The sequence below is a fragment of the Siphateles boraxobius genome, unplaced genomic scaffold (assembly GCF_051911475.1).
Source record: "Siphateles boraxobius isolate OS27281-9 unplaced genomic scaffold, OSU_SipBor_1 1, whole genome shotgun sequence".
NCBI lineage: Eukaryota > Metazoa > Chordata > Actinopteri > Cypriniformes > Leuciscidae > Siphateles > Siphateles boraxobius.
Window position 1 is genome coordinate 22,608,408 of NW_027508699.1, and position 12,836 is coordinate 22,621,243.

A 12,836-nucleotide genomic window follows, 5' to 3' on the forward strand; every position below is an offset into this window, starting at 1 on the left:
GGACCAGAATTAGAGTCTCAGTTGTTGGTCAAATTACAGAAGATAATGGTGGCTTGTTTAGCTACTTACTAGGTTGTAGACATAGCTATTTAGTGGTTGTGTGCGTATGAGTGATGTTTGATTGTGTTGCATCTTGATCTAAACTACAAAGACTCAGCACATAGCTTTAAACTCCATTTTGCTGTTTACACACTGAACATTAATCTGTGTTCACCTCAAGCACTTCCTTTTATGTTTACTTGCTCAAGCTGAATGATGTACTTATGGTTGAGTTCTGTGAGATTCTTGGACCACATTGGGTGTTTAAAAAAGAATGAGAGATGATGTGAGATGCTTCAGATGGAAATTAACACTTTTTATGATATGTGACTTGAGAACGGCTGCAGGGCTATTCACCACTGAATATTCTGCTTATGATGATGTTGCAAATTAACAATAATATTCAAGGCAAAATAAATTTAATATTTTTGTTCTTCAATTCATTAATAGTTGAATCTGCGTGGTACGGCTCGGCTCACTTTACTTTGGCTCGGTTTGCTTTTCCACTGCAGTTTAGTACCGCTTCAAAGTGGGTGGGATTATAGACTGATCATTATAGTTGTCTCATCTACTGACTACGATACAGCCATTTCTTTTTTCAAGTTGCGTGCGATAGTCGTTTAAAGCAAGTCATTTAAAAAAGTTGTGTGAACAAATGACAGTGGCTGTTGGTGGTTTCTCGTATGGCAAATCCAATGATGCTGATATTGACGAATCTCTTTGAACAATCAGTGGTCTGCAGTGTTTACATATCACATTTTAGTATCAGTCCAGCTCGCTTGGAACCTCAAGGTACTAGGTACTGTACACAGTGGAAAACCTCCCAAAAGTGAGCTGTACAATGCAGTGGAAAAGCGCCATAACACAGTGTCCTAATAAAAAATGACACGATAAATCAACAAGGTATCATTCATTTTTGCCCTAAACTTTCTTCACCGCTAAGAAATTGTTATATTTATTTATTTTATTAATATTAATATATTATTTAAATTTAAATGAATTGAATTGAAGCAGAATTGATCTTTTTATCTGAGTTTTTGTCATAAACTGCTGCCAATGCATAAAACGATTCTGCATTTTGTTACTTGATTTCTATTTAGGCATGGATATCCTCAAGCTTCCAATGAGTTTTCACACTGAAAACTCATTTGAACAAAGTAATGCTCTTCATGTATAATAAGCATAAAACGTTATTAAACAATAACTCTACAGGCAAGAGACTGTTAAACTTTGTGAACGACATATTGGTTTGTCCATCCAATTGCTTTGTGGATAAGCAGGACAACTGATAACACAAGTGTAATCAAAAATTCATGTATGCACCACCAGAACCTCTGACCTCCATCTTAAAGCCTCCCCCACCCCCATCCTAAAGACTTTTAAAAGTCTATTCAATTGGGTCAATCCACATCCAGGGATTCACACATAAGTTATTAACACAGAGTGAAATAAGCCAAACAAAGTAGGAAAATTGAATTAGCGAGATTTCGAGAATAGGCTATACCAATGTTTGACGTTCATGAGCAAGGTGAAAACAAGTCAATGTGACAAAAATCTGCCAGCTAGCTTACTGAAAAGCTCTATATCCCTTGAGGGTAACACAGCAAAGCTGACTACGCCGAGCACTATAGTGGGACCCTTATTAATCTGGCATATTAAAGGGGGTGGAGATCCAATCTCTGGGAGGGAAGAAATGCCGGACGAACAGCCTCTGACACCCACAGGATCCCTGTACCGAGAACATCAGTCCTGAGCGCACATGAGCGTTACAGCAGCCAGCCAGCCTCTCTCTCTCTCTCTCTCTCTCTCTCTCTCTCTCTCTCTCTCTCTCTCTCTCTCTCTCTCTCTCTCTCTCTCTCTCTCTCTCTCTCTCTCTCTCTCTCTCTCTCTCTCTCTCTCTCTCTCTCTCTCTCTCTCTCTCTCTCTTCTCTGTCCCCTTGACACTGCAGGGGTGAATACTGAATTCAGCAAGCGCTTTGCTCTCCCCCTCATTCTGTTTTCACAGGGCTCTGCACAATTCTCAGATGAGAGAGGTAGCGACAGTGTGTAAGAGAAAGACAGGGCAAGTTAAAGAGAGCCAAAGAGAGAGAGAGAGGGTGAGTGCATTACAGAGAGTGATTGAGGAGAAGACCAGAAAGAGAGCGTGTCTGCAAGACCGAAGAGTTTACTGCAATAGCGACTGGAGGTCTGGATTGTGCCGCTTGAATTCTCCAGAGACTTTGTGGGACGTTTGGAAGGTATGTGCAATTTTTTTTTGTATTTAAACAGCCTGTTTTAAAGTGAACACAAAGAGAATTTCTTTCAGATTAAATGTGAAGTAAAAGCAAACTATAGAAATTCCAAAAATTGAATTGCCAATGGGGAGCTCCTGCAGTTGTTGTGCGATCAGAGGTTGTTACAAGTAGTGAAATGTGAGTCAACCACTTTTTATTATCACTATGGAATGAGACATCCTGTAAAAGACAAGTGCTCATGTAGATATGCGTAATGTGTGAGTGTTATTGAGATCTAACTAAAGCATGTGATGGGCAGCTTGCAGCCATTGAGCAGATGCTAGGGATCAGCTCTTGGTGATGCACTGGTGATGGGTAAAATATTTATCCTAAGTGAGTGCTGTTATGAATAAGAAAAGATTTCCTATGAATTTCTTCCCATATTAAAGAATAAACTACATTATATATGTTGTGGGATAGTTAACCCAAAAATGAAAATTCTGTCATCATTTACTCATGTTGTTCTAAATCTGTATGATTTTCTCTCTGTTCTGCGGAACTAAAAAGATGATACTTTGAAAAAGGTCTCAGTGCTTTTTTGTCCATACAATCAAAGCCAATAGGGTCCCCATTGACTTTCTAAAAAAACATTTGTGTTCAACAGAAGAAAGGAAGTCAAACAGATTTTGACTGATATAAGTGTGAGTAAAATACTTTTCATTTTTGTGTGAACTGTCCCTTTAAGATTTTGCACAGACAGATTGCGTATGGTTCAAAGATGTTCTTCATGAATTTTAACATCAGGCATTTTATCTTCAGGGCAACGGGGATGGAAAGCAAATTCGGAATAAAAATGGCAGACAATGATCATTGTGCTCTCATACTGTCAGTGCAGAACCTTGTTTCAGGTATCAAACAGAGAAGTTAACTAAACAAATAATGACACTGCACATGCCGGAGGTGAAAAAAGATCCCATAAAATAAGTCAACCTGAAATCTTCAGTCATTTCCTGTAAACTACAATTAGAATCACAATGTTCTGCCCAAGCATAAGTATATCTGAGTTGCCTCATGCCACATAGAACAATGATGGATGATTCTATGTTTGAAATGGTCCCTAAGATGGACTGCACTGTTGTGTTTGATTGTTTTGTATTCCTGTGTGTTTGCATAATTGCCCCATTGTTTCCATAATAAAAACAGTGGAATGTACATATCTGCATTTGACAAGGGATCCATTCAACATTGATTTGCCGCTAAATTAACACACAATAACATTTGTTCTCCATTTCCCAATGGCACAGATTTCAACATCTCACCTCAGCTGATAATAGTCCATGGAAAGCCATTGTTCATGGTCTTAACGACAGCTATGTTTGTTCAGACATTCAAACGGCAGTATATCAGTGTCTAGGTTGCTCTCTTGGGCTTCATTTGGAAGGGCCAATAACTCTGTGAATATGAGATTAGACACACCGTTTCATTGGATCTCAGACTCAGAGGACAACAGCACAATTAAACACATCTCTTTATTTACCACATCCTGCATTAATGTGGTGACTAAAAACAGAATGAGAGATACACTGAGAAAGAGGTGTCGAAAAGAGATATTAAAAATAAGCTTACTGTATATTTTACATTTTTTTTTTAAATTTTATAACATCTTATAATTTACTATATATATATATATATATATATATATATATATGAATTGATTTCTTCTGTGTGATATATATATATATATATATATATATATATATATATATATATATTGTTTGGAATGTTTTGGAATGACATGATAGTGAGTAAATGATGACAGAATTTTCAACATATATATATTGTTTGGAATGTTTTGGAATGACATGATAGTGAGTAAATGATGACAGAATTTTAATTTTGGGGGGTGAACTGTTCCTTTAAAGGGATAGTTCACCCAAAAAGGAAAATTCTGTCAGTATTACTCACCCTCATGTTGTTCCAACCCCGTAAGATCTTCGTTCATCTTCTGAACACAAATTAATATATTTTTGATTAAATCTGAAGGTTGGATCACTCCTGCATAGGCTTCTAAGGGATTGAAACTTGCCAGCCCCGAAAAGTTATTAAATACATCGTTAAAATAGTCCAAGTGACTACATTGGATCAATCTTAAGTTTATGAAGCGACGAGAATACTTTTCGTGGGAAAAAACAAACAAAAACAACGACTTTATTTCAACTATTCATTTCCTTCTCTGTGGGCCTCCAGTCAGTTCACGTAGTGTAAAAGCGTAGTGCTACGTCATACGTAGGATCACTATTGGCCGACGCTGGTCATGTGTGTGATGTGTGTGACGTACAACACCGAAGCACTACGCTATAACACTACGTGAACTGCCTCGAGTCGTTATGAAATAAAGTCGTCATTTTAGGGGTTTTTTTGCGCACAAAAAGTATTCTCGTCGCTTGATAAACTTAAGATTGAGCCACTTGGAGTATTTTAACGATGTCTTTTATAACTTTTCGGGGCTGGCAAGTTTCAATCCCTTAGAAGCCTATGGAGGAGTGAACCAACTCTCAGATTTAATCAAAAATATCTTAATTCGTGTTTCGAAGATGAACGAAGGTCTTACGGGGTTGGAACAACATGAGGGTGAGTAATTACTGACAGAATTTTCAGTTTAGGGTGAACTATCCCTTTAAGCACTAGTTAAGTACCAACTAGGTCTTAGTACCACTCAGTCTTTTACTGGATGTTGGTTGAAATTCGATATTGGCCATGAAACTCAAGGTATGATAAATCATTCTACTGTTCCAAACACAACAGAATAAGAAATCATCATGACACTGTGAGGGTGTATGGAACAAATAGCTTTCAAGGGTCATGAGTGTCTGCTCTTCCAAAAACATGAGGGAATTCATGCTCAAATCAACCTAAATCATAACCAGGTTATCAGAACAAACACTTTATTCAAAAATACACCCATACTGTCCTGTATATGCCAACAATGTAACCTGGAGAAATAACCAACAAAAGCCATATTTACATAATATATTGTACTTTTAACAGCAATTTATAGAACTACACAAGTAGACATTGTAGTTTATTTTTGTGTTCCAAGATGTGGTGGCCATAATGTCTGACCACAATAAAAAAAAATGTATTCAAAATTTAATTTAAATCGGAAAATAAAAAGGGTATTATGTAAAAAGAACAATAAATGTGTCAGATCACTAATCTAATCTAACTAATCAAATTTGTTATATTGATCTTGTGAACTTGTACAGACAGTCAGAAGTTGAAGCTCCTTGATGCTTCTTGATGCTCCTTGGATCATCTCAAATCATGCTGGAGAACATCAGGTTTGACACAAAGATATGGAGTTTATGGAGCTCAAACGCTAGTCTCACGTTAGCCTATACATCTTTGTGTATAGTGACACAGAGAAAAAACACTTTCATTTACAGCAAAAACAAAATAACAAAAATCCATGTTTCATATCATAGAAATAAAAGGATTGTCTCGGTTACTCCCTCGTTCCCTGAGGAGGGAATGGAGACATTACATCAGTGGGAATGGAGACATTACATCAGTGACTGACGAAATGGGGGTTTCGCTTAGCAGCCTATCACCTTGGCAAAACAATGCCATGGGTCTGCGGAATTTAGCATAGCGCAACTCCGCCCCACCGCGTGGGTATGAAAGGAAGAGCGCGGCAATCTCGCATTATGTTATGCTGAGGAGCCGAGACTGAACTCCAGGCTGTTCCAGCGGTACAGAGGTTGTGGCAGGGGGACGTAACGTCTCTGTTCCCTCCTCAGGGAACGAGAGTTACATACGTAACCGAGATGTTCCCTTTCGTTTAGTTAATCAGAGTTACGTCAGTGACTGATGAAATGGGGGTCCCAACTTAATCACCGCCACAGCGGCTGTTTTCTAGTGCCCTGCGCAAGAGTGAGCTGCCTGTCATGAGACTAGCACGGATGAAGGGCTAAGCTTAACGCAGGAATACCAAGGTACACTGGGTAGCATATCCCCGGAGGAATATGAACACAGCGCCTACCCGTAGGGAGGACTTAGAATACACATATGACCCGAGTACGGGATGCATATGGAGAACTCAGAGGTATCCAGCCGGCAGGGTGGAAAGTTTCAACCTCGAGCCAAGGGAAAGACACGTGCTCGGAGGAGACTTACCATGGAAATACACACATGGGGGTTGCCCAATGGGGGAACCATGCACATGGAGGCACCTAGCCAATCACGAGGGCTGACCGACCGAGCATGTACTCTGGTGACGGCATGGACATTACAGGAGGAACTCAGGGTCTAAGAAGAACTCATCTGAGTAAAATATTGCATGTATCCAGTCCATGCAGTGGAATGGCGCAGCAAGCCATGACACCAAGCAGGTCCTACTCACTGGCTAGTGGAAGCGAGTACATGAGAGGACACTGGCTCTACCCGGAGATTATAGAATCTTGCGAATGTGTTGGATGTCGCCCAGCCTGCAGCTCTGCAGATGTCTGTTAGCGAGGCGCCATGCGCTAAAGCCCAGGAGGAAGCCACACTCCAGGTGGAGTGTGCCTTCACACCTAGGGGGCATGGTCGACCCTGCGTCTGGTAAGCCAAGACAATGGTGTCCACTATCCAGTGAGACAACCATTGCTTGGAGAGAGCCTTTCCCTTCAGCTTCCCATTATTACAGTCAAAGAGCTGGTCTGAGGTCCTGAAACAATGCGTTCTGTCTACGTAAGCGTGGAGGGCGCGTACTGGAGAGAGCAGTGCCAAGGCTGGGGTCTGCCTCCTCCAAGAGCAGCTCTTGTAGGTTCACCACCTGGTCCCTGAAAGGAGTGTTGGGAACCTAGGGCACGTATCCAGTCCGGGGTCTCAGGATCACGTGAGATCTACCTGGCCCGAATTCCAGGCACGCTTCGTCAACTGAAAATGCCTGCAGGTCCTTACCCTCTTGATGGAGGCCAAAAGCGACCAAGAGCACTGTCTTCATAGACAGGAACTTAAGCTCCACTGATCGGAAAGGCTCAAAGGGAGCTCTCTGCAGGGCAGATAATACCAATGTGAGGTCCCAAGAGGGTATAAGAGGGGAGTGAGGAGGATTTAGTCCTTAGTCATGCTGTCCCACCTTTTTCGACTCCACAAGGTCTTGGTGCGCAGAGATTGCAGCCACGTAAACCTTCAGGGTGGAAGGAGACAGCCTTCGTTCCAACCCTTCTTGGAGGAAGGAGAGTACTGACCCGATCGGGCATTTTCTGGGGTAATATTGCACTATTCCTGTGTTAACTAGGGGATTAAAAATAAGTTATTCACCCTATATAAAAATAATAATAATTATAAAAAATTTTAATATGTCCAAATAACCTTTTATTTTTCCTAATTTTTCTCATCCTTATGGGTAAATGTTAATGCAACCTATTAATATGACAATCACTCATGCAAAAAAGAAAGCAGTAAAGCATGAAAGGGCAGACATACAGTCATACTAGCAAAAGAACACAAAGTTCAGAAACCCATGTGCCCTAAAGTCACGAAATGCACAACTTGCATGCACACCCACACATCTATTTTCAAAATGCCTTGAGAATCAAAAGACTTGGCCCTGTGAAGTGCGCTTCTAAGTTCTGCTGGGTTAACCATGTTGTGTCTGCCATGCCCTCTTGTTGAGCACAAATGAAAAAGGGATTTGAATGTTTTCTCTGAGGGGCTAGAGTCGGCCAAGGGCAGTTAATACATTGGGCAACTTATCCAATTTCAGAGAAGGTGTCAGGGCAGAAGGAATGAATAAATCAACAATATGATAAAAAAAATATATAAAAAAATAAAGAAATAGCCTAGCAATCCATTTCAATCTTGAAACTGAAGCAAAATCAACAACGGCAGATGTTTAAATGTAATTTGACATGTTACACTGATGCCTTTCCCCACTATACACAGATGTGAAGCAATAACAGACCTTATTCAGGGTAGATGGCTTTTTTTAATTTGATGGATTCAATATATCGGTTTGTCTTTAGGTTCTAGCTCTTATCTAATATTTACAACTCATGTTTACATTCTCTTGTCCAATGGAAATTTGCAGAAATAGGCTACACATTTGACATTTCTCTGGCAGAATGGTTGATACATAACAGTACAATATACTGACTCTTATATATGCCTCAAAACCTTATTTCCGCTTGTGTCACTATTCTCCCTCAGACTCACACACGCAGGTTAGTTTAGCATTTACTGAGAAAGTATCCTCTGAATGACTTGCAAATAAGAAATACTGTATTGCAACATGAAGCTGTGATATTCTAACCAACAAGATGATTGCTTTTATTCAACAGTTCAATAAACAAGAAATTACATACATTAACCTACAGTAAATTTTAGAGCTTCCAGTCCTTTGTCTATTTTTGTTTTGTTAATGAAAATAGTTCCAAATGAATTCAAATCACCATATCCAAGCTACACGCCATGATAGGTGCGCCACAATTCACAAACTGTGCACCAAATATCTTTGCACATCCTTATTTTTAAATTCATATGCAACAACATCCACCACGATCCAATAAATTCCCGATGGACAAAATCAAGTCCTGTCCTACATTTTTTTCTTGTTAAAAAAGCTGTCTCACTCAGACAATGCTTTACAAAAGGGAAGAAAAAACTGTCGTAACTTCCGTTTCACGCCGACTTTAAGCCCAAATGTTAATACAGACTTTCCTTTCTCTACTGCAGCCTAATTCATGTGTCTAAACTTGATGGCTTTCAATTGGATGAGCTTTACGGAGTTAACATGATTGGTAATTGGAATCCCCTTCAATCACAGGGGAATTCTCAACTTTACATTGTTGAATAAAGTTTTAAGATTTAATTATATGATTTCCCTCATTTGCATATCTTTCTCTGCTCCAAAGAAGCGAGGCACAGTGCTTTTAGGCTTTTAAAGCAGTACTGAGAAACATATTAAAGAGTATCATTTCATATATTTAGCACTTTCAGTGGAGACATGCCAGTGTGTGTCTCCCTGTCCTTTCTGAGACATCAGTTGGTTGTGTGTCTCTAGTTTCTGCGTCCTCAGCCTCTGCTAACAGCCCTCCGTTTCTAACGTGATATGACAGCGCAATTTCAGTGAATCTGCTGGGTGATGCATGCTAGAATGTCGCATGTTTATTCAGCAACAGAACCAAAGAGTAAATTCACTCACATTACATTATGTCAGCCAGAATACACCAGTTCATTAATTTGCCACAGACTGGCAATAAACTTTCATAGTAAAAAAAAAAAAAAAAAAAGTAAAGTTTAAAATAATGAGGGCACAGTTTTTATTGTGTGATGACCTTTGGACAGACACTGAAAATGCTCTTCCTGGGTACACTGCACTTGAGCTTGTTAAGTGTTGAGACAATTGCTGAGGTTTCTCCGTGGGGAAAAATAAAATTGCTGCAGAGACACAATGTCCTGCCAACCATAAGACATCTCACTACCACGGCACACAAGAGGTCTGCAGGGATTCGTATTGCAATCATTTGCTCTGCTTGGTGGTCTGTTTGGCAATTGATGTTGCACTAGCTTATACTATTTGTTATCCTGCCCTCTTTGTCTACATAGATGTTTTGCATGTTGCAGCATAAAATCATATTTAAATAAAAGATAACGCTTTTAAGATTACAGCCCCCGAAAGTACTGTGTAATTAAGACAAATTTAAAGTGAAACTTTTGGTAATTATAGTGTACCTATAAAATACTTACATGTAAGTATAAGGGAACAATTATGTAAAGTTTGGGGAATAAAGGGGTAACAACCAGGATAACTAAAAAAATATTTATATTGTAAGAAGTATATAACTAAGGGGTACTTATTCTACTATTATGATATAGCAATCTTACATTTGGGAGCAACTTAGCGAGAACATAATATGTATACCGTGTACCTTTTTGTAATAATGGTGTACCGATAGATATTGTATAGGCTTTTTTAAAATTACAGGGTACATATATATGCATTTAAACAGTTATTGTGTAAATGTTTCAAGGCAAGTAACTATTGCAATTGTATTAAAATAATGGGAAATATACTATTGTTCCATGTAGTTAGAGGCTAGGTGTGACATTGCGGGCCATAAATTAAAGTGGTGTTTGTTACCCTCTTGTTCCATGTAGTTAGTAAGGTAAGTACAATGAAAACACATACAGACTATCTTAGACTGACTCAGAAACCTTTATTTCCAAAAAAAACTTATTGCAGTTAGTCTGAAGAGATAGTCTACAGTTAAAAAAGTTTAAAATATTGTAAATTTTCTTACAAACACTTATCGCTTCCCTTCAGAAGACATTGATCCATCCATTGAATTACTAACAGTTATTGCCGTGTGTGCTGTTTGATGCTCCAACTTTTAGGAACACATGAGCTTGCATTATATGTATTCCCAGAGATGTCTTTTTTATTTTTCTAAAATCCTTCATTTGTGTTAATCTGAAGAAGGAAAGTCGTATACATCTCGGATGACATGAGGGTAAAAGATGAGTAAATGGTGAGGACATATTTCCGGGTGTACTGCATTTTCTGCATTTAATACATAATAATAAAACATTCATCAGTGGAAAGAAAGAAAATGAAGAAGAGGAACAAGAGGAAGAAGCCAAGCAAGAGAAAAAGTGGGGTAAAAAACGTGTAACTTTCTGTCAAGGCTTAAACATTTGAAATGAATTGTTGATTAAAAATAGCAGTTTTAAACGAAAAAGAAGTGTTCTGAATTTAGTAGTTTTTCAAATAAAGGTTTCCAAGTCAGTGATAGAAGATTGTGTGTATGTCTTTTTATTGTACTTGAAACAAGAGGGTAACAAGCACCACTACATGAGACAAGAGTATCTTTCCCCAATATGTAAGCAAAGGTTGCACTAGTTTTAGTTTTCAGTGCACTTTTGTTAAAAAAGATTTCTGTATAAATGCATAGATATGGACCCTGTAATTTTTAAAAAAGCCTATACACAATCTGTATTGGTACACAATTATTACAAAAAGCTATGCAGTGTATGTTCTTGCTCCCAAATGTAAGATTGTTGTATCATAATAGTATAATAAGTAACCCTTAATTATATAATACTTACAGTATGAATATTTAATTCTCCTGGTTGTTACCCCTTTATTCCCAAAATGTTTCCCTTATTACTTATTTAGTAAGTACTTTATAGGTACACCATAATTGCCGAAACTTACACTGTAAAATTGCTTTAATTACTCAGTACTTTCCGGGCTGTAATCTAAAGCATTACCAACCAATGTATTCAGTTGGGGCATAGCATTATAAGCATTTATATATGCTTTATTATAAGCAGTATAAGCATTATAAGCATTTATAAGCATTATACGCATAATAATCATTTATTAAATTAAATAAAATAAAATAAATAAATAATACATAATTAGCCAAATTCAGATCACTAGGATGCAATAAAAAACACAAAATATGAGAAGCACATTGCAGTGATTTCACAACACTATACTTCTCATTTTTTTATTTTTTTTATTTAATTTAGTATTTTTATTATTTAATTTAATTTAATTTATTTAATGTACATATTGTATTACTTATTCTATTTACTGTATACACTAATGGCATTTCTAGTGGCAGATTCCCCATCTGAGTCTGGTTCCTGAGGGTTTTTTTCAACATATGTAACTACAACTGTGTGATGCTGCTTAAACAACAAGTTAACAGAGAGTAAGTCACATTTTAGACACAATATTGCCAGTTTCTTTGTCTATAGTCCATAGCAGAACTAACTGTTTCTCCGAGCAATACACTGCTGTGGCATTCTGAATGAATCAGTGTTTTGAACAAATCCGATGTGCAAATGATTCAGTGACTCACTCATAAAGACATTCATTTATTTGATTTGAATCTGTTTTTTTTTAAGAATTGTTTGAGTGAATGATTAAATGTGTTTGAAATAGTTTATGTATCTACTATTCCTACCGTATCTAAATAAAATATAGCAAGAGTACTATTATGGTATTCCATGCATAGCTAATCCCTTGTTTCGTTCCTGAATGATTACGTGTTTTCGAGCAAATCGCTAGAGCGATTGATTCACTGGCCTACCAATATAACCTGCAGAAAGAGTCAGTGAAGATCAGCATTTAACGGTGGCTTTATTTTAAAGTGTGTGGTGGAAGTATCATTTTCCATAGCCATTATAGTGGATGTACTGTATATTATATACTTGCTGGATGTGTAGTTTTCTTTATTCAATCTCACATGTGTCTCCTGTAGCTTATTTCTTTAATAATAGTACAGTTTGATATTTGAGAATAAGCTCTGTTATTTGTTCTGCAGACTTTTATTGATTCACTGATTTGAACAGCTTCACTTAATAACTTTAGAGCCAGCGGAAGATTTCCTACTTTGTTTAAAAAGGAATGGCAAGGTCTAAAAGTGGCCTCATTCTATATCTCTCCTCCAGACACAGTAGCATATTAATTAGTATAAAATATTTCCATCTGCTACCCAATCAAAATTGTAAAGATATGGTTGCATTTTCTACAGTGGCCAACTACTGCCTTAATTCTCATAACATTGGGTACAACTTGTGAAATAT

At 37.8% G+C, this 12,836-nt stretch overlaps 1 protein-coding gene across 1 annotated transcript in view; it reads left to right on the forward strand.

The window, feature by feature from the left end:
- Positions 1-1,784: 1,784 nt before the first annotated feature.
- The window catches only part of cdh12a (cadherin 12a), an 83,919-nt gene continuing 72,867 nt past the window's right edge, over positions 1,785-12,836 (forward strand). Inside the window, exon 1 of the mRNA XM_077229254.1 lies at positions 1,785-2,276. The gene's annotated coding sequence lies outside the window, so the exon portion shown is untranslated. The remainder of the gene's footprint in view (positions 2,277-12,836) is intronic.